We start from the raw sequence: 11,296 nt of genomic DNA on the forward strand, positions 1-11,296 counted from the left end.
CTTCCTTCTTCTTGAGTTCCTTGTGGAATGTGGGTTGTTCTTCCTGTATTCCAGACTTCTGCACTAAGTATTTTTAATACACTTCTCAGTATTACTTGCTGGTATGAACTGATTTGTATCAGTTTTTATCTTAGAAGTTTATAAAATTAACTTGAGAGCATTCTCCTTGAAATTATTTGAAGATAATAGAAGAGAAATTGGGAAACAGACTCGAACTAATACGAGAGAAAATTGGAAATAGCCTTAAACACATTGGAGCAAGGGAAATTTTTCTGAACAGATCACTATGGCTCAGGCTCTAAGATTAACAGTTGCCAAATGGGCCGTCATGAAACTAAAAAGCTTCTGCAAGACACTCTCAAAAAGTCAAAAAAGCAACTTAAATAAAAGAATGGGGAAAGATCTTCACTAACCTTATATCCAATAGAGAGCTAATATCCAAAATCTACAAAAAACTCAAGAAGTTAACCTCCAGAAAACCAAATAACCCAATTAAAATAGTGGAGTACACAGCAAAACAAAATTCTTTTTTTTTTCCTTTTTTTTAATATTTTCTTTATTTACATGTAAATTTATCCTTTCCCAGTTTCCCCTCCAAAAAACAAACAAACAAACAAAAACAACAACAAACCCCCGTTGCCTCCCTCCTCCCCATGCCTGCCACTCCACCCTCTCCCACTTCTTGGCCCTGTCATTCAAGCCAGCCTAAATATAGCTATCTCCTGAGAGGCTCTGACAGTACCTGACTAATACAGCTGTAAAGGCTCACAGTCATCCATTGAACTGAGTACAGGGTCCCCAGTGAAGGAGTTAGAGAAAGGACCAATGGAGCTGAGGGGTTTGCAGCCCCTTAGGACGAACAACAATATGAACTAACTAGTACCCTCAGAGCTCCCAGGCTCTCAACCACCAACCAAGGACTGCAAAACAGAATTCTTAACTGAAGAATCTCAAATGGCTGAGAAGCACTTAAAGAAATGTTCAACATCCTTTGTTATCAGGGAAATGTAAATAAAAATGACCCTGAGATTCTACCTTATACCAATCCCAACAGCTAAATTCAAAAACTTAAGAAATAGCACATGTTGGTGAGGATGTAAGGAAGAGGAACACTCCTCCTTTGCTGGTGGGGTTGCAAACTGGCACAACCACTCTGGGAATCAATCTGCCACTTTCTCAGAAAATTGGAAATAGTTCTACCAGCCAAAATAGCTGGACTACTCCTGGACAAATACCCAAAAGGTACTATACCATATCACAAGGATACACTCTCAACTATGTTCATAGCAGTCTTATTTGCAATACCCAGAAGTTGGAAACAACCCAAATCTTCCTAATCTGAAGAATGAATACAGAAAATGGGGATCCTGATATAGCTTTCTCCTGAGAGGCTCTGACAGTACCACACTAATACAGAAGTAGGCTCTGACAGTACCACACTAATACAGAAGTAGAGACTCACAACCATCCATTGGGCTAAGCACGGGGTCCCCAATGAAGGAGCTAGAGAAAGGACCCAAGCAGCTGAAAGGTTTGTAGCCCCTTAGGTCAAATAACAATATGAACTAGTACTTACTAGTACTAGTACTAACTAGTACTCTCAGATCTCCCAGGGACTTAACCACCAACCAGAGTACACATGATGAGACTAATGGCTCCAACAGCATATGTATAGCGGAAGATGGGCTAATGGGTCATCAGTGGGAGGAGAGGCCCTTGGTCCTGTGAAGGTTCTATGCCCCAGTGTAGGAGAATGCCCAGGCCAGGAAGTAGGAGAGGGTGGGTTGTTGAGCAGGGGGAGGGAACAGGGTTTTTTTTTCTCTTTTTCTTTCCTTTTTCTCAGAGGAGAAACTGGGAAAGGAGATATCATATGACACGTAAATAAAGAAAATATCTAATAAAAAAAGAAAATGGGGTTCATTTCACAATGAAATACTATTCAGCTATTAAAAATGATGATATCATGAATTTTGTAGGTAAATGGATGGGCTTAAAAAATATCATCCTGAATGAGGTAACACAGACCCAAAAGAACCTACATAGTATGCACTCACTGTTAAGTGGATATTAGCTCAAAAGTTCAGAATACCCATGATACAACTCACAGAACATATGAAGTTTAAAAAGAAGAAAGGCACAAGTGTGGATATTTCAATCCCACTTAGAAGTAGGAACAAAATAATCACAATAGGCAGAGGGAGGGAGGGGTCTGGGTGAAAGAGGCAAGGAGGAGGGAAATGGGGGGAGAGGCAGGATCAGGTATGGGGAGAGACAGGAGAGAAGCCCACAGGACTAGGAGAATGAAAAGAAATACGCAACAGTGTGGGAGTGGGTACTGGGGACTCTCTAGAATGTCCCAGATACCAAAGTGTGAAAGGGTCGCCTGACCCAATGGGGATGACATTCACCAAAATGTCCAACAGTGGAGAGATGGAAACTAAAGAGATCACCTCTAGGGGATAGACATGGCCCCATTTGAGTCATGGGGCCACCCACTCACCTTCAAAATTCTTGACCCAGAATTGTTTTATCTAAAAGAAATGCAGGGGGTACAGAAATGGAGTAGAGACTGAAGCAATGGTCATCCAGACAACTCCCCAACTTGGGATACGTCCTGTGTGCATGCACCAAACCCTGACACTATTACTGATGCCATGTGGTTGCAGAAAGGAGCCTAGCATGGCTGTCCTCTGAGAGGCTCTACTAGCACTTGACTGAGACTCATGCAGATACTTAAAACCAATCATTTGACAGAAGTTGGAGGCACCCATGGAAGAGTTAGGGAAGTACTGAAGGAGCTGAAGGGGATCACAACCCCTTAGGAAACACTACCTAACCCAGACTAACTAGTATCAACTAGTTTGTACTAGTACTAGTTAGTATAGTATCAACTAACCCAGAGCTCCTTGAGTTCCCTGAGACCAAGCCAACAACCAAACAAACATAGTCTGGTCTGAGGCCCAGGATACATAAATAGCAGAGGACTTCTTTGTCTGGCCTTAGTAGAAAAGGATGTTTTTAATCCTGTACAAACTTGATGCCCCAGGGAAGGAGGATGCCGGTGGGGTGATGTGGGAGTGCATGGGTGGGTGGGGAGCACTCTCAGAATCGAACGTGAAAGGAATGGGGTGAAGAACTCATGGAGGGGGGACCAAGAACAGGGGCAACATTTGGAATGTAAATAAATAAAATAATAAAAAAAATGACTATATTTGAACACAACTTAACAAATTAACAGCAAATAAATACTGACATCATTTTTGGCAAGTAAGCATCAAATGCTGTTCTTGCCTTGTTGGACTCAAGTCGACTCAAAAGGATATGGAGCGAAACTGTTTGCCAGTTTCCAATCTTCAAAACTACTTAGTAAATGTGGTGTTAAGACGGGGTCATTTGAGGTACTCAGTTATATTCATTTCTGTCTCTTGGCTTCAGACTACCATCTCTTCATTTTGTTCCGTGCCAGGTCAGATAGAGGCCAGCTGCTCAAACCATCTAGGAGAAAGCATTTCAGTCGAGCAAGGGAGCCCTCACAGGGTGCTGCTGACAGGAGATATAAGATTATGATTCAGATGCTCTGCAGTGGTTTTACTTGTCCTTCCATTTGCTTCCTGATAGATATCTTTTTAACCAGACTTCCTGTCATTACTGAAAGCTCAGCAAAAGATACAAGAAAACTAAGGAATATTTTGCAGGTCAACAGTAATTTTTAATAGCTTCTAATTCACTCTCCAATTATAAAACTTCCATTGGCACACATTGGATAAGGCACTTCCTAAATATAATTCACAAAATATGATTTAAGAAGAGAAATTGGCCATTAAAATTGTTGATACCAAACAACCACTTAATCATAGATATGATAAACTACCTAGTAGCACACAGTTTAATTACTTCCCAGTCTTGTTACTCCCTAAGTACTTAAAGCCAATAACTGTCACAGCCCATTTGGAGAAACAGAGACTGTCATTTGTGTTTTTCAAGAAATCTATGCCGGGCAGTGGTGGCATATGTCTTTAATCCCAGTACTTGGGAGGAAGAGGCAGGCGGATTTCTGAGTTCAAAGCCAGTCTGGTCTACAGAATGAGTTCCTGGACAGCCAGGGCTATATAGATAAACCCTGTCTCGAAAAAACAAGAGGAAAAAAAGAAAGAAAGAGAGAGAGAGAGAGAGAAAGAGAGAGAGAGAGAGAGAGAGAGAGAGAGAGAGAGAGAAAAGAAAGGAAGAAATCTAGTTGTAGCCTAAACCATAGCTTTTTGTTACCTATGGGCATTATATTTTGCTTATGAGTTATTGAACTCTTTGCCTATTTGATGGTATTCTGAATGGTTAGGACTGAATGATTACATTGTTAGGGCTTATTTTGTATCTTTGCAAATGTTCCAGTTTTTCAAACCACAGTGCTTACAAATTTACTTTTGGGTTCATAGTTTATAGACTTACAACAGCCTGTTGAATTCAGGCCGTTGATCTCTGTGGCAATTTAAAAGAAGATGTTCTAAACAAAATAATAAAAATGACATGACCATTCATATAATATAGAAACATGTTTGGGATTGTCTACAATGCTTGTTTATTCAACTCATAAGTGTTGCTGTAGGCATTTGTGTTGAAATCACATTGAGCCTGCATTATGTAATTGAACTGAACATTATGCCCAATGATGCCTGTCTCTTAGATATCTGTCACTGATTCATTTACATTTATAATGTATGCATTCATTAACATTGAACAATATACAAAACCACATAGGGAGATGATATTTTCTCTGTTTAGTACCAGAGCATAATGGAACAGCACAGCTTTAAGGCTTTTGGAATACAATAATAATAGATAACTGAATTCACACAGATTTCTATTCAATGACAGACAATTTATGTAGCACAGGAAATTGATCAATCAATTATTTTCAGGTGAAATATCTTTGGACAGAAAACCAGTTAATTTCTGAATCTCAGGAATGATTGTGACTTTATAATAATTAAGTAATAGACAAACAAAAGCACCTTCTCTCTAAATTATGGCACATATTCAACTGAATCCAGAAAATGAACCCTCTTTCTCTCATGTGTCCTAAAAATATTATGGAACAGACAGTGGCATAATTTATTCCTGCATTTCATAATATCTGACCAAGGAAAAAACTATTTAAACCAAATGAGAAAAGTCTGGTGATTTCCTACATGCTTGGAACACGGCCCCAAGCTCTTTGTTCTAGGTCAAAAATGTACTGATTAGGGGGCCATTCATTCATTCACAAAATGGAATCTTGGTTCTAGTGCTCTTAATGATGGGGGAACTCTTTAGGTATATTAGCAGCAGGTGGCTTTTCCAAGTGGAAGCTTAGAAGACCAGATAATTGTGAGAAGACAAGCAGTTTTGAAGACTCAGAAGAATAAGTATTATTACGGACAAGATGCAGAATTTGTCCGTACTGTGCGTACATTGTAGATATCCTAGGGAAAGGCAAAAAATATAAAATATAGCCATTTAATTTCATTTCTAAATTTTTGTTCCTCTTTTGTTTTGTACACTTACAAGAAGGAGCTTATGGGCCAAATAACTTTAAGTATGTCTTAAAGAACAATCCAATAAAGGTCATAGGCATCCAGCTCATCTTCCTGTGAACTGCTCAGCTGTAAAACTTAAATAAAAATGTGAGGATATTGCAAGTTATGAACTCAGAAGAAGAATGTCACAATCCATTTAAAAATTTATGATAAATTGCACACTTGTAAAGTATTTCCTTAATGAAGACAACAAATATTTCTACCATTTTACAGTTTTCTTGTATCAACTTATAACAGGATCCTCTCCTCACTCCAATTCTGGAGAATAGTTATGGACTTATTTTAGTTGGTATGAGTAAGAATAAAATGATAGTACTTGAAGGCAGGGACTCAATAGGGAAAGCACTTGCTGTTGAGCCTGATTCCGAGTTTGATGCCTGGGATGCCATGATGAATAGTGAAACTAATGCCCAAGGGTGTCCTCTGACCTCCACTAGCAGTTTGTGTTCTTTACATGACCACATACAGAACAACACATGAATTGATAAACTGTTAAGCAAATAGATGACAATTATATAATAATTACATATTTATTAAAACATGAAATATATAATTTTTCCTGGACCAGATAACCTTAATTATTTTAAGATTAATTCATGTTATTGAGTATATTGATGACTTGTATTTGCTGTTGATGAATATTCCATTATATCAGAATATCATAGTATTGTGTTCTTATAACTACTCCTCCTATGTTCCTATGGTATTTTGCATCTTTTAACCATTTTCCAACTAAGTTTTTTACAATGCTCAATCCCTTGATTAGAAAAAAAGTTAAACTAATAAGTTTTTCCTGAACAGTTATGTACAATTTCTGGTATGGGAGATTGTTCCAGTTTCTTTCCTAAGTCACATGACAGCTACCTTGCATTTAATTTTAATAAAAGAAAATTGTTTATACATAAGTTGAACCATTTATTTTCTCAAAAGTATTGTGTAGTTGATCTAGAATCTTCATATCTGTTTCAGGCCTTGTACTAATTACTCTTTTATTCTTGGCTAATCTAAACAGTGAATAACATGTAGTGATTTAATTTTGTTGAGTAATTATATTTAGAATTTTTTGTATACTTACTAGACAGTCATATTGGCAGTACTGATCATTAATTGGTTTGGATTTTCAAGATATTAAAATATTTTGATAATTAAAGCATAGAATGCCTATTTTCTTTTGTAATTTGAATCAGTCACGTAGTCTAGAATTAATGTGCTAAGAGACAAATATGTTATCATTTGTTTCTTTTCTCCTTCTATTTCCATCATTCTACCATAGCTAGCTATAATGAAAGCAGATACCATGCCTTGTTTCTGGTCTCAAAGGAGATAATTTCATATTTTGTCATTAAAATTTTGTTGTAGAATTTTTAGAGTTTTGAAGAAATTGTCTAGTGTTCCTCAACTGAATGTATGTGTTCTGAACATCAATTTAAAATATGCTATACTTTTGGCAGAAGTTACTTTTAATTGTCAACTTCATATAATCCAGAATTGTCTGGAAAGGGAGTGTCATGGAAGTTAACCTAGACATTTGGTTCAGGTTGTCTTAATGTAATTGATATGAGGTGCTCCAGTACACTGTGAGTAGCATCATTACTCAGGCAACTGAGTTTTATGTATACATGCTTTCATTCTAACTCATTTTGATTCTAGATGTAATTTGACTAGATATTTCAAGTTCCTGATTCCCTCAATCCACCAATGACGGATTTTATTCTGGAATTGTGATCTAAAATCATTTCTCCCAGAAGTGCTTTTAGTCCAGGTATCATAGTAAAGGCAGCAAAACTGGGACAATTTTATATCATCCATTCCTAAGAAACTATTTGTTTATATGTTGGTTTAAGTGTTCTTTAAATGTTGTTTAATATGCTCTTGATCATGTTTCATAAACAAATCTAATACCTTTGAATTGAAGTCACACTTCAAAGGGTAGCTAGATCCTTCTATGAAGATTTCAGTCAATTTTGTGTAGAATAATTATCTAATCACTACTATCTTAGTACAAAAAAAATTGAATAAAAGGATCTTAGAATCCGGCACTTGATAGACTTACTATTTTATTTGTTTCAGTAATTAGAGATTATAAATCTGAGCATGTTCAGGAACTGTAAACCTCATTTGTGATCTCATGCACACACACTTCATACACAGTCATACACACACACAAAATCAAATATTCTCAATTGAAAATGAAAGAAATCTTGGAAAATATTGTTTTAACACATGCCAACAATTGGTTTCATTAAATTTTTCCAAAAAGCATGTAATGTGCTTTGGTTACATTCACTCCTCCCCCAGTTCTCCTTTCTTTTTTTTCTACTCTTGTTACTTCTCTTATTAAATATTTCTACTTCCATGCCTGTTTTGGTATTTTTTTCTTACATCTTAAGGTGAAGTGTTCTCTGCACAAGAAATGATTGTTGCACATAAGAATTCTGGCAGGTAGATTAATGGAATAGAATTGATGACCCAGAAAGTAACCCACACACCTCTGGTCACTTGATCTTTGACAAAGAAGGTAAAACCATCAAAAGGAAAAGAAGACAACATATTTAACAAATGGTGTTGGTTCAACTGGCAGTTAGCATGGAGAAGAATGAAAATCAATCCATTCTTATCTCCTTGTACAAAGCTCAAGACCAAGTGGATCAAGGACCTCCATATAGAACCAGATACACTGAAACTAATAGAAAAGAAAGTAGGGAAAAGCCTTGAGCACATGGGCACAGGATAAAATTTCCTGAACAGAACAATAAGCAATAGCTTATGCTCTAAGATCAAGAATTGACAAATGGGACCTCATAAAATTGCAAAGATTCTGTAAGGCAAAGGGTAGAAGAAGGCAAACTGATCCATTCTTATCTCCTTCTACAAAGCTCAAGTCCAAGTGGATCAAAGATATTGTCAATAGAACTAAATAGTAGCCAACATATTGGAAAAAGATATTTTTTCCTTTGGTATTTTTGAGACAGGGTTTCTCTGTATATCCCTGGCTGTCCTGGAACTCACTCTGTAGACAAGGCTGGCCTCGAACTCAGAAATCCACCTGCCTCTGTCTCCCAAGTGCTGGGATTAAAGGCGTGTGCCACCACTGCCCATGGAAAAAGATCTTTACCAATCCTACATCCGATAGAGAGCTAATATCCAATATATACAAAGAAATCAAGAAGTTAGAAATCAGAGAACTAAATAAACCTATTAAAAATGGAGTATAGAGCTAAACAAAGAATTTTCAACTGAGTAATATCAAATGGCCAGTAAGCACCCAAAGAAATGTTCAACATCCTTAGTCATCAGAAATGCAAATCAAAACAACCCAGAGATTCTACCTCACATCAGTCAAAATGGCTAAGATCAAAACCTCAGGTGACAGTAGATGCTGACTAGGATGTGGAGAAAGAGGAACACTCCTCCATTGCTGGTGGTTTTGCAAACTGGTACAACCACTCTGGAAATCAGTCTGGTGGTTCCTAGGAAATTGGATATAGTACTACTTGAGAACCAAGCTATACCACTCCTGGGCATATACCCAGAAGATGCTTCAACATGTAATAAGGACACATGTTCCACTATGTCCACAACAGCCTTATTTATAGCCAGAACCTGAAAAGAACCCATTTTTCCCTTAATAGTGGAATGACTACAGAAAATGTGGTACATTTACCCAATAGAGCACTACTCAGCTATTAAAAATGATACATTCATGAAATTCTTAGGCAAATGACTATAACTAGAAAATATCATCCTGAGTAAGGTAACCAAATCACAAAAGAACACACATGGTATGCATTCACTGATAAGTGAATATTAGCCCAGAAACTTGGAATACCCAAGATAGAATTCATAGACCACATGAAGTTTAAGAAGGAAGACCAAAGTGTGGATACTTTGATTCTTCTTAGAAGGGAGAACAAAATACCCATGGGAGGAGATACAGAAACAAATGGTGGAACAGAGACTGAAGGAAAGGCCATCCAGAGACTGCCCCACCTGGATATCCATCCCATATATAGTTACTAAACCCAGACACTTTTGTGGATGCCAATAAGTGCTTGCTGACAGAAGCCTATTGTAGATATCTCCTGTGAGGCTCTGCCTGTTCCTGACAAAGAGGTGGATGTTCTTAGGCAACCATTCAACTGTGCACAGGGTCCACAACAGAGGAGGTAGATAAAGAATCCAAGGAGCTGAAGGGGTTTGCAGCCCCATAGGAGGAATAACAATATGAACCAACCAGAACCCCCAGAGCTCCCAGGGACTAAACCACCAACCAAAGAGTACACATGGAGGGATCAATGGCTCCAGCTGCCTATGAAACAGAGAATGGCCTTTTTGCACAACAATGCGAGGAATGGCCCTGGTCTGGTAAATGTTGATGCCCCAGTGTATGAGAATGCCAAGACAGGAAAGCAGGAGTGGTTGGTTTGACAAGAAGTGGGAGGGGGAATGGGATAGCAGGTTTTCAGAGGGGAAATGAGGAAAAGGGGATAACATTTGAAATGTAAATAAAGAGAATATCTAATAAAAATATTTAAAAGATATAAAGGAACTCATGACAGTTCTCCATATGAGAGAAGATGCATAAGTGATGTTTGTCTTTCCCAGTCCTGTTAATTATTCATATGATGAGAATTTCCAGTGACACTTTTTTCTGAATTGTACATGATTTCATTCTTCTTTATGACTCTCAAACATTCTATTACCCATAAATACCACCTATTCTGGAACATGTCATGTAATCTGTCAGGCTAGTTACATGCTTTGATTATGTGAAGCATGACACAGTAAATATAGAAGTATCTTTTTATGTTAATTTTGCTTAATTTGGGTATATAATATAATATATTTTATCACACAGTAGTCATATTTTCTCTGAGAGACAACCTCCTTGCTGATATCGATATTGGTTGTACTATTTACCTTTAAAACACAGTATGACCAATCTTCTTTACTCCTGTAGGTTTTCCAGCATTTATTAATTTTGTTGTTGCTGTTGAAACATTTCCTTAATATTTTCCTTTTATAATCTCTTGTTTCATTCTCTTTTTTGTCTCTTTGCACATTCTGGTGTTGTTCATCCCATTTATTCTTTGGAGCTGGTGGTTTAATTCATATTTTCCCAACTAAGTTTATGTCCTACCACTGAGATATCCTTCTGAGCCCAGTTTTGAGGTTTTCAGACTTGATGTCCAAGGAATGAACAGGCATGAGGAAATCAGAAAATAAAGTGAAATTCGAATGTGTGCCTATTTTCTGCTGTTAACATCCCAAAAGGTCAAGAAATGCCTGAATTAAAAATTATCAAGAAAGATACTCAATATGGTTTTTATCCTCAGCTCTGTGCCACTCTCCTTTTTCAGCAAGGCCTACTACAGAGAAAAAAACATACTCTTCTCACATTCACTGCCAGATCTTTTAATTCGTTTTCAAAGGGATGAGAATTTCCTGTTGAAAAAAAAAATGTCACAATAGTGACAGACAACAGCTATCTCTCTTCCACTATCACACATCTGGAAAAATAGCATTGAGAAGGATGAAGCCTGGGATTTGTTCTTGAGGATGTATGCAAGAAGAAGCACCCTTAGCACTACTTAGACATCAGTGCAGTCCCTCTCTGTATTCACTTATTAAGGAAGAAGCATCTTCTGTTTTTCATTTGATTTGGAAGCAAGAACAGATGTCTCATAATTTATAATCTACACTGTATGTTAGATCTTTGTCAAAAC

Source organism: Mastomys coucha, unplaced genomic scaffold (genome assembly GCF_008632895.1).
Source record: "Mastomys coucha isolate ucsf_1 unplaced genomic scaffold, UCSF_Mcou_1 pScaffold18, whole genome shotgun sequence".
NCBI lineage: Eukaryota > Metazoa > Chordata > Mammalia > Rodentia > Muridae > Mastomys > Mastomys coucha.